This window comes from Protopterus annectens, chromosome 4.part1, assembly GCF_019279795.1.
Source record: "Protopterus annectens isolate FY-2018-M chromosome 4.part1, PAN1.0, whole genome shotgun sequence".
Lineage (NCBI taxonomy): Eukaryota > Metazoa > Chordata > Ceratodontiformes > Protopteridae > Protopterus > Protopterus annectens.
This window is the reverse complement of record NC_056734.1, coordinates 686,651,352-686,665,684: the sequence shown is the minus strand read 5'-3', so window position 1 is coordinate 686,665,684 and position 14,333 is coordinate 686,651,352. Positions and strand designations below refer to the sequence as shown.

At 44.0% G+C, this 14,333-nt stretch overlaps 1 protein-coding gene across 4 annotated transcripts in view; it reads right to left on the bottom strand.

Annotated features, from left to right (window-relative positions):
• Nucleotides 1-14,333, bottom strand: part of IFT80 (intraflagellar transport 80) — a 2,191,035-nt gene that overhangs the window by 40,421 nt on the left and 2,136,281 nt on the right. The window lies entirely within an intron of this gene.

The window sequence follows — 14,333 nt, the reverse complement described above, 5'->3', positions numbered from 1 at the left end:
TTACTGTGACATTAGATTTTCAAATGTATTTCTTCACATCGAATAACATACAAATGTTAGATAGTACCCAAATGGAAGATTTCAAAAATGTCTCTCTTTACAGCAACAGTGAGGTGAAAGTTAAGTAACAATTAATATAATGGGAAGGTAGTTACCCCCTGCATACCACCTCCTTCCCATTGAAAGCTTCATGAGGTTTTTAATAAGGGAGTTCCAAGAAAAGCAAAACATGCAAACCAAAATGGACTTTAAAGATAAGGCACAAGAGCTTAAATAAAAGAAATAATCTTCTGTGCAATACAGGAAAGGAGGCAAGATGAAAAGTACAGTTAATAACTTCAATGGCCCTGAATCCTAAGTATTATAGTCTTTTTTTTTTTTTTTTTTTGGGGGGGGGTGGTATTTCACATAGCTTGCCAAACAAATGGCATGAATTTTTAAAAGTTATAAAATGCAATGGCATTAAGACATGCAAAAATGTAACTATCTTTTAGTTATGTACTCACCATAACTTCAGATGTTTGGGATCCATCTCGCCTACATTCTGACTGATGGGTTTCTTATTGGCTGAGCTTACTATATCCCAGGATGCACCACTACCAGTCCCCCAGATCTAGTTTGTCCGCATACATGCACACATGCACGCACTGATTATATAACATCGTCAGATGAAACAAGATAAAACAGTAGAACTCAAACCGCTCAATCTCTTCTGATCTCCAAGGCAGGGGAAGGAGGGTGATGGATCCCAAACATCTGAAGTTATGGTGAGTACATAACTAAAAGATGTTATGTGATCCTATCTCGCCTTTCATTCTGACTGATGACACAGCCCCCCCTACTGAATCCTGGGTGGCTCACTGGAAAACACTCCTGAGTACCGTGGAACCAAATGATGCTCGCCCCTTTAGATGCCACATCCAATTTATAGTGGGAAATGAAAATAGCAAGTTTGGAATGAAAAGCTATAGAAGTTGCCATAGCTCTGGTAGAGTGAGCTTTGATAGATGTTGTAAGTTGCTTATTCAAGAAGAATAAGCCTGAGTTATACAATCTCTAATCCATTTGGAGATAGTAGCTTTTGTAATGGTTTTACCCAATTTATTGTCTGAGAAGGACACAAACAATTGGTCTGACTAAATTGCTGAGTCCTGTCTAAATAGAAGCGCCTGTGCTGTGAACATCCAATTTATGGAGAGTGTATTCTGCATCATTGGAGAATTTTGGGAAGAAAACTGGTAGCTCTAGAGATTGTTGAAGACAGAGATTAGAACAGACCTTTGGGACAAAGGATGGATTAGGCCTAAGTGATACTCTATCCTTGTGGAAAATCAAGTACGGTGGTTTAATAGATAGGGCTTGAAGCTCTGAGACTCTTCTTGCAGAAGTAATTGCAACTAAGAAGGCAGTTTTCCAAGACAGATATTTTAACTCACATGTAGCAGCAGGTTCAAGGGGAAGATGTTAATGCACCAAATCAAGATCCCACGGAGGTGCAGGATGAAAAACTGGGGGTCTTAACAGGCACGCACCTTTAATAAAAGTCCTGCATAATCTGCTGCTCATCAATGGAGGAACCATAGATTCGTGGAATTTAGAGATAGCCGCCAGTTGTACTTTAATAGTAGAGACAGAAGATCCTTGATTAAACAGGGATGTTAAAAATTTCAAAACTTCGATCGAGCAGTGATAGGGTCTAAGCCCCTGAGTTGAGCCCAGATAGCAAACCTCTTCCACTTACTGAGGTACAATTTGTTAGTGGTGGGTTTGTGGGCTGAAAAAATGTGAATAACTTCCGGTCTAATGTGTGACTTCTGACTAAAGTCGGAAGTGGAGGAGCCAGGCTGTCAACTTCAAGGGGACTGATGCTGTTGTCCCGACTGATGGATTAGCAGATCCGAGTTAGATCTAATGTCCAAGGATCGCCCACCCGCATGTTTTCAGGTAGATCTAATGTCCAAGGATCGCCCAACCGTGATGTTTCAGGGAAACCATACCTGACGAGGCCAGTATGGAGCAATCAGTATCATTGTGGACCCCAATTGAGAAGCTTTTGAATGACTTTGGAGAGAAGTGAGGAAAGGCATAAAGTAGCCCTGTTGGCCAAGGTTGTGCTAGAGCATCCATAGCTGCTTCCCCTGATGTGGGGTCAAGGAGAAGAACCTTTACACTTCGGTTTAGTGGTGTTGCAAATAGATCTCCCCATCTCCTGAAAACCTGAGCTGCTACTGTTTCGCTTTGGGGACCACTCGTGAGGAGAGAGAATTGTCCTGCTCAATTTGTCTGCCAATATATTTGATTTCCCCGAATGTGGGTCGCCACCAAGAAGCTGGTTGTAGCTACAGCCCATTCCCACACCCTCATGGCCTCTCTGCAAAGGGTAAGATCTGGTCCCTCCTTGTTTGTTCAGATACCAGACTACCGACATGTTGTCTGTGTGGATGGCGATGATGCCCTGAGGAAGAAACTTGTAAGGCCTGTAGGGATAGAAGTACAGCCCTCATCTCCAACACATTGATGTGGAGAAGAGCTTCGCCTGGAAGCCAGGAGCCCTGAACTAACCTGCCCAGACAATGCCCCCCACCCTATCTGGGAGGCATCTGTCATCAGGGTAACCACTGGAGAGGGAATAACAAAGGGCTTCCTTGATTTAGATTGGATGTCTGAAGCCACCAGCGAAGGTCCCTTTGCATGTTTCCGTAATCATGATGTGATGATTGAGGGAAGATCCTGAAAGGACCATTGAGTTGACAATAGCCACTGAAGAATCCTCATGTGCAATCTTGCCAGAGGAACTAAAGAACGGCAGACATTGAACCTAAAACTTGTAGGACCATCCTGGCTGGCTTAAAACTTGTAGGACCATCCTGGCTGGGCTTGGATCTTGAAATCAGAGCTCGAACTTGGCCCTGTAAAGTTTGATCCCTTCGGTAGGAAGAAAACGCATCAATTTTGAGTCTATCTCTGCTCCTATGAACCTTATGCAGAGGGCAGCAAGACAGACTTTGACCAATTGAATGTAATCCCCAGGAAGCACCCAGGGAGATAGTGGCTTTGAGGTTGTCCATTAGTAGATGCCTGGTGGTGGCAGTCGTCCAGATAGGGAAACACTTGAAATCCGAGACTCCTCAGGTGAGCAGTCACTACTGCCAAACACTTGGTGAACACCCTGGGGCTGTGGTGAGACCAAAGGGCAGTGCACAAAATTGAAATGACTGACTCCCAGCTGAAAGCGCAGGATACCTCCTGGGCCTGATGAATGAATGTATGTGTGATAATAGGCGGTCTAGGTATCTGGAGCACATCCAAACCTCCTTCTCCAACAATGGGAGAATGGATTGCAAAATTTGGATTTCGCTGGTCTGCGGGGACCGGTTGATGACTCCTTTTCTAGCAGCTTTAAAGCCTGCAATTTCCTTTGACTGGATGGTGGGTCCGGGATTTTTGGGTGAGCATGCGAATGGGATGGCGTAACCTCCGCCCCATCTGTCCTGAGTGATTGACTCCCAGGCTTTTAGGTGCTTTGCAGCGGCACCACCTGGCTGGCCGAGGCAAGCAGGGGCAATCCTCCCAGGCTTTTAGGTGCTTGGTAAACGGGCACCCGACTGGCTCCGAGCACACCTCATGATGTGTGGGAGGCTGAAGAGCCGTCTCCAGAATTGCGGGCCCTCTCCCAGAAAAATTTCCCTGTCCTCTGCCTCTGGAGAATCTTCCTGCTGTTGAGAAAACTTACGTGATTTTCAGAACCCTCCTTTGGCCTTGGGATAACAGATAAAGTTTTTCCTCTTGCTCACAGCTTAACCTTGGGTCCAAACAAAGAGGACCCATCAAAGGGCGCCGGCCGAAGAGGAAGACTTGAAGGCCTCTGCTGACAACAAAGCCAGGCTTGGCAGGCCTCAGAGCTCCCTGCCCCCACGCCTGCCCCTCGCTTTCCCCGCCCGCATAGGAAATGAGCCTCATGCATGGGACGAGTTATAAATTGACGTAGGATAGCCAACTGAGAGCTAACCGACTGGGCTAGCTGCTCAGGTAGGTTACCGAGAGGAATCTGACAGCTCCTGACCAGATCCCTCTGAAGCCTGGTAAAATGTGCCAAATAATTCAGAGACCTTAAAGTAAAGGCCGCTGAAGTCACTGTCCATGCTCCTAGACTCCTTATTAGGAGGATGGACGACGCTTGAAGCCTCTGCCACGCCTGTTGTGTAGCAGATGCCACCACCATGGCATCTACAGCCACGCCTTTAGTGAGGAAGCAGACAAAAATTTATTAGGACGAAGGGACTGGTTCCACGGTATCTGGACAAACTAAATCCAGAAGCTCGTCGCGGAGACACCCAGGAGGCGGAGGGCTGAGCCCCAAAGGCCTTGAGGAGCACTGACTCATCAGCAGAGGGGGTTTGATATCCAGTGTTTGAGGATCTCTAAGATGTCTGCAAATGAGACATCATCCGACCTCCGCATCATCAAGATCAGTGTCCATGTAATAGACTCGGGTTCCTCCAAGACAACTCAAGAACCCTCAGGAGGGAACCCCAATGGGGGTAACCTCAGGCCCAGGGGCTCCGCTGCTCACGGACAGGGGAAGGTGCCCCCCAGAATCCTGGGAGTGTCCAGTCTCCAGAGCCATGATAGCAGACGGCAATCCCGAGGCTCGAACCGAAAGCATAGGTCCCAAACATCAGTCCAGCCGAAGTCCGTACCAAACTCGCATCTGCTCCGTCGGAGGAGGAACAGCCATGGATATGGGCTATCGGCTCCAAAGCCAACTGGGTCGGAGCGAAACAAATTTTTGAAAGACTGGGGACTGGAACAGTCTTTGGAGCACCCTGTCTATATCCGAATCCGACATCCTCGAGGACTTAGAGGATACTCCAACGCCCCAAAGGACTAGGGGACCTGATTATCGGGAATACCCGCACTAGTTTCCATCGGTGCAGTAATTTTCTGACAGCAAGAACACACAATCCTAATTTAACTTTACTTAACTGACTCTACAAAAATCAGTTTACAACTGCCGGTTTAACAATCCGAACAACAAAACTCAAGGGATCTGAAATCCCAAAAGTTTGAGTGGGGTTAACTGACCGAAAGGCCCTACAGATAAAGGAGGCCTGAAATCAGAAACAACGCCCAATCACTCAACAAGTTTTCACAAAAAACCTTCAATCACTACACAAAGCACAGAGTAGCCGTTAAAACAGCTTTTTATGACAGGAAAAGCAATTTTCTGACAGAAAAAAGTAAGTAAAATTACTACTCAGCTCAGCCAGCTCGAGACCACATCTTCGCTAGTTAGCGGCAAACGAGATCTGGGGGACTGGTAGTGGTGCATCCTGGGATATAGTAAGCTCAGCCAATAAGAGACTAAGCTCTTTGGCATCCCATCAGTCAGAATGTAGGCGAGATAGGATCACATAACATCTTGCTGTTCCCTGTTTACTATTTAATTTGGATGTACACAGTTGCATAAAAAAAAGAAGCTATGTTCTTACCATTATGTTCCATCTGTGTTGTCCATTTTCATTCTTCCTCTACTTGTGGGTTCAGATCCGAAACACAGATCTAACTTGGCCACTTTTTATAACTTAGGATCCAACTCTTGAGCCCCTTACCCATAATGTCCCTGTTCACCAAATTACCTCAGATCAAGTTTTCTACAGCTATAAAACTAATATATAAAGAATGGATAGAAAACTATCAGCAGATAGAGAACATAGAACCAGGAGCTCAAAAGGAACAGCTGTTCCTAGGGCACAGCCACAAATCTTCAAGGAAGGGACAGGGGGATGGGGAGGGGGGGCTGAAGAAGAATGAAAATGGACAACACAGATGGAACGTTATTATCTTATGTAATTTTCATTTGTTCCTCACCCTGTGGGACAGAGCCCCAGCTACAGTAACCCCAGGTGGCCCTCATGGAAGGATATTCCGAAGCACTGTGGAGCCAAAAGCAGCCCTACATCTAGACGCAATATTTAACTGTAATGTGCGACAAAGGTATGTGAGGTTGACCAAGTAGCAGCTGCACAAATGTCCTCTATCAGAACTCTAGACCAGAAGGCTTGAGATGTAGACGTGGATCTAGCAGAATGAGCTTTAAAATTACCAGTTAAAGGTATTCCTTTGGTAGAATACTATTTCGATAAAGTGAGCTTGGACACTGGCCTTCCCTTTCTAACAATGGAGAAGAAAACAAAAAGCTGATCTGTTTTTCGGAAACATTCTGTCCTTTCCAAATAGAAATGCAGCTGTCCATGGACGTCTAACAAGTGGAGAGAATTGTGACGTCCCCACTCTGGGCTAGTAATCAAGAACCCTGAATCCTCACCACTGGCACTGGAGAGGGATATTCACTTGGAACAAAAATGGATACACCCAGTATTTCCAGATGCAGCTCTCTGCATCAAGCACAATTTCCCTTAAGAGCACACAGGGAACACACTCAGTCCGGGGTCTGGATTTCTCTATCTGTCTCCCTCCAGCTCTAAACAGCTGACACACATACTTTGAGATTTGATTTTCACACACACACACACACACACACACACACACACACACACACACACACACACACACACACACACACAGGGAAAAGGCTGGCACAGATTTACTAGCTATGCCCCCTGTTGCCCAGACTATATGGTAGTTATGCCATCACCAAACACTCCAAAGCCAGCTACTCTAAGGCTATTGCAAGGGTACCCAATTATACTGAGTGAAATTATTATTAATATAAATGGTAGTTTGACCAACAGCAATGCTTTCAGGAGTGGCCAGAGCGCTCATCAAATATATATAAATACTCTCAGAGATTAAAATGTTCTTTAAAAGACCAGCCACAATGAAAAGTTGGAATATATTTAATAACAAGTAAGAAAAGAATATGAAAATACTAAATATCTATTTACAGTAAACAACAGAGTTTCAAACACAGGAAACATTAAAATAACACAAATTAATAGATTCATATAGATACAGAAAAACAGGACTTAACTAATCTCACTATATTTTCCTGATTGATCTAAACAATTACTATTCCCTGGTTTTCTTAACAGAGCAAGGCAAGATGAAGTAGGTGAGGAGTCCCTCTCAGACAGACTGCAAAATCAGACTGCTGTGAGACTTCTTTCTCATCTGGTATTAAAACATTATTTTTGTCATATATTACAGAGTGAAATCACATACATCTGGTCATCTGACTTCTGAAACTGAACCAGAACTTAGAACATACGTGTTTACACACACACAGATACAGCTTTGCTGAGATGTGTTACAGCATCTGGAAGCTAAAAAAACATAAAACACTTCCACTCTTCTTACAGGAGCTAGTAAAAAATTCTCTGGCACAGACACCTAGGCTCTAGCTGCAATCAGAACTGTAAAATATAATCTTTATGGCCTAAACCACATAATTTAATTTCAGAATATTTTTTTCTAAATTTAGCTGGGGTGAGCTTAACCTCTTCTCTTTCAGCATCCTTTGTTAAAACATATACATTTAATCATGTACAATACAGTCAGGATGCACTGTTGGTACATTTTTTAACAAGCAGCTTTACAAATACATTTTTCAAGACAAGCATATGTACAAATCACTTTCATATACAAATGACATATAATTCTTTACAAAATTCCAGCTAGCTATGTTGGCATATGTTATACATCCACTGTCCTACTTCTCCTGGCATAGTTGGCAATACCTCCCATCATCACATCTCTCTCCCCTGTGAAGACTCAAGCTAGTTTCTCAAGTGACTCTGGAGCAATATTGCTTAAGGGGAATAAGCCTGTCTGGGAGTACATTAACCCATACACTGTCTTGAGAACACTTCCTGCATTGGCACTGCTGACCCCACTACAGTGCTGCACCTTCATGTCATATGCCTGCAAACCTAGGCTCTACCTTAGTAACTTGGCATTTTGCTGGCTGGCTCAATGTAACCATACATCCCACTCAAACTCCTACTGCAAATACTTAGCACAAGGGCCTCCCTGTCATGGTAAGGTTTCATCAAGTTAACACAGAACAATTTGTGCCCCTCCCTCCTGCCTAGCAGTTCCACCATGTAGTTAACATCACTGACCTTCCTTACCACTTTGAAGGGTCCCTCCCAAGCTGCCTGCAGCTTATTGTGTAGGAAAGAGAGCCATAACCTGCTGTCTGACAGCATACTCTCAGGCTCCAGCATTCCCATCATTACCAGACCTTTTTTCTGCTGTTGTGCTTCTGCCAGGTTCTACTGGGTCAAGTCCATAAGCTCCCTAAGCCTTGTCCTGTGGTTTAGGACATATGCCACAACAGACACCTTGTGGGATTCACACACACCCTCCCACTCATCATGAATTAAATCTAAAGCCCCCCTCACCCTATGCCCACACAGCAACTCAAAGGATGAAAAACCTGTGGATTCCTGGGGTACCTCACTGTATGAAAACAGCTGATGGAACAAATATTTGTCCCACTCTCTGTTATACTGGTCTGCAAATGCCTCTAGCATGGTCTTTAGTGTAGAGTTTAACCTCTCCACAAGACCATTAGTCTGGGGATGGTAGGGGTGGTCTTTAAGAGCTTTACCCCACAGTCCTCCCACAGATAAGCCAGCAGGTTTGACATGAAATTGACACCTCAGTCAGTATTTCTCTCAGGAAACCTACCCTGCTGAAAATCTCTAAGAAAGCATTTGCCACCTTCTCTGCCTCATTGGAGGACAGAGCCACTGCCTCAGGGTATCTAGTAGCATAATCTACAACCACCAGGATATACCTCTTCCCTGTGGAGCTTGGGGTACACAGAGACCCCACAATATATATAGCTACCCTCTGAAATGGTTCCTCAATCACAGGCAAAGGCATCACATGAGCCTTGAACTTGTCTTCTGCCTTGCCTACTTTTTAGCACTGCTCACAGGTCCTGCAGTACCCTGTTGCATCCCTTGCAATTTCAGACCAATAAATGTTCTACATAATATGTCTCTTGTTATGCTTTATACCGATATGATATGCAAAAGGAAAGTCATGGGCTACGGCTAGAAGTGCCAGACAATAGGCTCCAGGCACTATCAACTGCTATATAATCTCACCCTCTAGCCATCCCTCAGGGGTCCACTCTCTATGCAGTAAACCTTTGTTTGAGTATACAGACGCCCCTTTTCATTGAGGATCAGGTGCCTCCCTAGCTACCTCCCACAAGCCTATTAGTGTAGGGTCCAAGAGCTGAGCCTGTCTCAACTCTATCTTTGTGACCCTTTCCAGCTCCCCTTCCACAGGAGGTCTGGCATCCTCTGACAGCAGTGCCTCACTGTCAGCCGGAGTACTAGCAGTCACCTCTGCCCTTGCAGTCACCCTGTCCAAGGGAACACCAGTACCTACCATCAGCTGTGGCTCACCTTCAGGCTCACTGCTACAGGGTAGCTCCCTCACTGAAATAGCCACTTCACCAGCCCTGGCTTCAGGTGTGATGTCTGTCTGGGTCTCCCCAGGCTACCAGAGCCACATGCCTGGCTCCAAGCCTGACTGCGTGTAACGGCATGCACACAATGTACTACATTATCAAAATCATTCCCTATCAATATATCTGCAGGAATATCCTCAAACACACCTACTTGCTTGCTTCCTTTTCCACCAACCCATTCAAAGTGAACCCTGGCAAAAGGCATCTGGAATGGGTCCCTCCTAAAGCTCTGACTGAAGTGAACTGCCCAAGCAAGTACTGCTCCTTTAACCACTGTAGGCTTCACAATGGTTATGTCAGAGGCTGTCTCTCTCTTAGCAGTGGCCTGTTTTCCATCCAATAAGATAGGATATAACCTCTGGTGATAGTTTAGTAACCCTGTTGTCTCCAGACAACTTACCACTGGCATACTGTTATTCCCACTTGCTGGCTCCCCCACCTTTTGTTCTTCACTTTGCCTCGTGGACATCTATACGATACATGACCCCAGTGGTTGCATTTAAAACATTTACCCTTTGATCCTGGCTGTGTACCTGAATTAGTGGCTTCCCCTGTTATTGAGGTGGTTTAGGCTGCCCACCATGGATTCCCTTATATCCATGTGCAGCATTGGGTATCCTCTTCGGGTGCAGTGATGCCCTGCTTGTTAAGTAGAGATCCCCCTTTTTCCTCAGCTCAACTGCAGAGTTACACTCTCGGTCTGCCAACCAGATTCTCATGTCCTCAGGAAAAGTGCTAAAGACTTGTTTCTCACCAAAAGGTCTGCTAGCCCTTCAGAAGTGGTGACCTGACACTCACTCACCCATCTATGAAAATAAATGCTTAACTCTGCAATATAATCACACACACTTTCATCTGCCTTGCGTCTATGCTCACAAAACTCTTTTCCATAAAACTCAGGTGTTAACTGAAAATATTCAAGCAAACATTTCTTTACTTTATCACAGTTTAATCAATCAATATCAGAATATTTAGAAACAGCAGTTACAGCTTTAACATGGAGTAAGGGGGTCAGGAATCATACCCAGAATCCTTGGTCAACATTATACTGTTTTTACATACCTTTTCAAATATATGAATAAAACTGTCAAACTTATCACCCTCTGTAAACGGAATAAAACTATTGAAATTATCACCCTCTGTAAATTGTGGAAGAAATTTACTGACCTTTATTGCTTCTGGGGTTTGGTTATTCCCTTCTCAGATACTTCCATGACCCTGGTGAAGAGTTAGCATCTCCTTCTCATATTGACACTGCTTCTCATTTTCTTCAGCATCTAAACATGCAGTCTCTCTGCTTATTCTAATTCGACCACCAAATGCCACAGTCTCTCTGCTGATTCTAATTCCAAATGTTTGGCCTCCAGTTTAAGTCTCTAACTCCAGACAGATGTTTAAATCCTCTGAGGAAAAGGAGAACTGTCCTGTTTCTGAGGGCTGTACATCCCCATCATCAAACTGGTTGTCCTCCTGGTTGCTGGTTTCAGTTACCACTAAGTATGAAATCGTTTCCTCTTTAGTAAGGTTGGCATACACCAGTCCTTTGACTTCACACACCTTGGTCAACTGGTTCTTTGTCAGCTTGCCATAATCCTCTGCTGACATCTTTGCCTGCTTTCCTAACTAAACTAAACTAAGAAAAAAAATAATAAAACTGTTGTGAAAATGAAAAAGTATGTTTACCTTGTGGTTGTCGAGAATACACACTCCTTTAGTGACAACTGTTTACAGGCTACAGAAGTTCAGTTAATATCCACACCACTGTTCGCCAATATGTGATGTCCCCACTCTGGGCCAGTAATCAAGGAGCTTGAATCCTCACCATTGCACTGGAGTGGGACATTCAGATGGAACAAAACTGGATACATCAAGTATTTCCAGATGCAGCTCTCTGCATCAAGCATAATTTCCCTTAAGAGCACACAGGGAACACACTCAGTCCGGGTTCTGGATTTCTCTACCTGTCTCCCTCAAGGTCCGCAATAAGACTCCCCACTGCCACAGCTAAAGAGATGAGACCTCAACCGAGTGTCTAAGCCAAGTTTTCCAGCACCCTCTCTGTGAAATCAGTGCTTCGTGTCCCTGCTCCAAACAGTTGACACACACACGCACACACTTTGAGATTTGATTTTCTCACACACACACACACACACACACACACACACACACACACACACACACACACACCTGAGAAAGGCTGGCACAGACTTACTAGATATGCCTCCTTCTGCCCAGCCTATAAGGTAGTTATGCCACCACCAGACATTCCGAAGCCAGCTACTCTAAGGCTCTTACTAGAGTACCCAATTATACTGAGTGAAATTAAAACTAATACAAATGGTAGTTTGACCAACAGAAAGGCTTTTAAGAGTGGCCAGAGCTGTCACCAAATATATATATACAAGTACTCTCAGAGATTAAAATATGCTCTAAAAGACCAGCCACAATGAAAAGCTGGAATACATTTAATAATACAAAAAGAACATGAAAATACTAAATGTGTATTTACAGTAAACACCAGAGTTTCAAATCACACGAAATATTAAAATAACACATATGAATAGATTCAAACAGATCCAGAAAAACAGGACTTAACTAATCTCACTATATTTTCCTGACTGATTTAAAGAATTACTATTTCTTGGTTCACTTACTAGAGCAAGGAAGATGAAGTAGGTGAGGGGTCATTCTCTGTCAGGTTTCAAAAACAGAATGTTCTGAGACTTCTCTCTCATCTGGTATTAAAACATCATTTTTGTCCTAGATGACAGAATTACATCACATACACCTGGTCATCTAACTTCTGGTTCCCATGCTACCCCCATTGCTAATACCAAACCAGAATTTAGCACATAGGTGTTACCATACACATGGACAGAGCTTTGCTGAGATGTGTTATAGCATCTGGAAGCTATAAAACCATGCAAAACGTCCAGTCTTCCTACAGGAGCTAGTAAATAAATTCTCTGGTACAGACATTTAGTCTCCGGCTGCAATTAGAACTGTAAGATACAATCTTTAAGGCCTAAACCAGGTAATTTAATTTTAGGATATTTTTCTAAAAGTTAGCTGGAACTGAGCTTAACCTCTTCTCTTTCAGTATCCTCTGCTAAAACATACATTTAATCAGTTACAGTGCAGTCAGGACCCACTGTTGGTACATTTTTTTTAACACAAGCAGCTTTACAAATACATTTTTCAACACAAGCATCTGTACAAATCAGTTTGATATACAAATGACAAATAATTCTTTACAAAATTCCAGCTAGCTACGCTGGCATATGTTACACATCACTGCCCTACTTCTCCAGGTATAGCTGGCAATACCTCAGATCATCACATGTATATTCACCCCTGTTCTGGAAATTGGGGAAGAAAACTGGCAGGTTATGACCTGATTGATATTGTTTTCGGAGGCAACTTTAGGCAAAATGGCAAGATTAGTATGCAAGGTCGCTCTCTCTTTATGAAAAATCAAATAGGGTGATTTGACTGATAAAGGCTGCAATTCAGATACCCTCTTAGCTGATGTGATGGCCACTAAAAAGGCAGTCTTCCAGGACAGGAACTTCAAGTCTATCTTGGCTGAAGGCTCAAAAGGAGGCAAGACAAGAGCTTGTAACATCATGGTTAAGTCCCAAGGAGCGGTGGGGTCTTTTATAGGCAGTCTAAATAAAAATGTACCCTGTGAAACATCTTACACAATTTAGATGAAGCCAGAGAAGATGAACTGTCCCTAGATAATTTGAGATGGCTGCCAGTTGCACCTTAATAGTAGAAAAAACTTGCCCTGCTTTGGAAGACTGAAGCAAGAAAATTCAAAACTGCAGGAATACAGGCTATAAAAGGATCCAAATGTTTTTGGTGAGCTCATATAGAAAATATCTTCCATTTATTTTTATAAATTTTCCTAGTAGAGGCCTTGTGAGAGGATATTAAAATCCTCTGAACCGGTGAAAAGCATGGTATTTCTAGCCATCACTGGAATTGGAGAAACCTTGCGGTCAACTTAAATCCTGGAAGATCTGGGTGAACCTGCCCTGATGGGTGAGACAGAAGATCTGGATGAGGTGCCAGCATCCACGGAGGACATACTACATGAGACCAAAGAAAGGGGAACCAAATCTGTTGAGGCCAAAAGGAAGCAATGAGGATCACTTTGCTCTTCAACTTCTAAGCTTTCTGAAGAAATTTGGGTATGAGGGGTAGGGGTGGGTAGGCATAAAGAAGATCAGAGGGCCAAACATGGACCAGAACATCTCTTGGTGACTGCCTCTGAAGAGGGATCATGGCAAAGAACCTGCTGCATTTGTTGTTGTGGCGTGAAGCACAGAGCTCGCAGCGAGGGTGACCCCACTTGTGGAAGACCATATTTGCCACTGATTGATTTAGAGACCGCTCAAAAGGCATTAGAATAACTCTGCTGAGCCTGTCCATCAGAATGCTGGATTTCCCTGGAATGTGTGCTCTAATCAGGAAGTGGTTGGAAGACATTGCCCACTGTCAAAGCCTCATTGCTTCTTGACAAAGTGGGTAAGATCTGGTTCATCCCTGTTTGCTGATATACCATACAAACGCAATATTGTCCATTTGTATCTCAATTGTTCCTAGAGGTAGAATGCTCTGAAATGCTTGCAATGCTAGAAGCACTGCTTTCATCTCTAGGACACCGATATGCAAATTGGTCTCGAGCTGACCACATGCCTTGAACTGTCTGATCCAGGTAATGCCCCTTCCTTCACCCCAGCTGGGATGCATCCATGGTCACCTTGGAGTTGGGGGAAGGAAGAACAAAGGGTTGTCCTTGCTTGACCTCTTTTGCATGGAGCCACCATAGAAGTCAGTCTTTGCACACTTGGGACAACTTGATTAGGTGATGCAG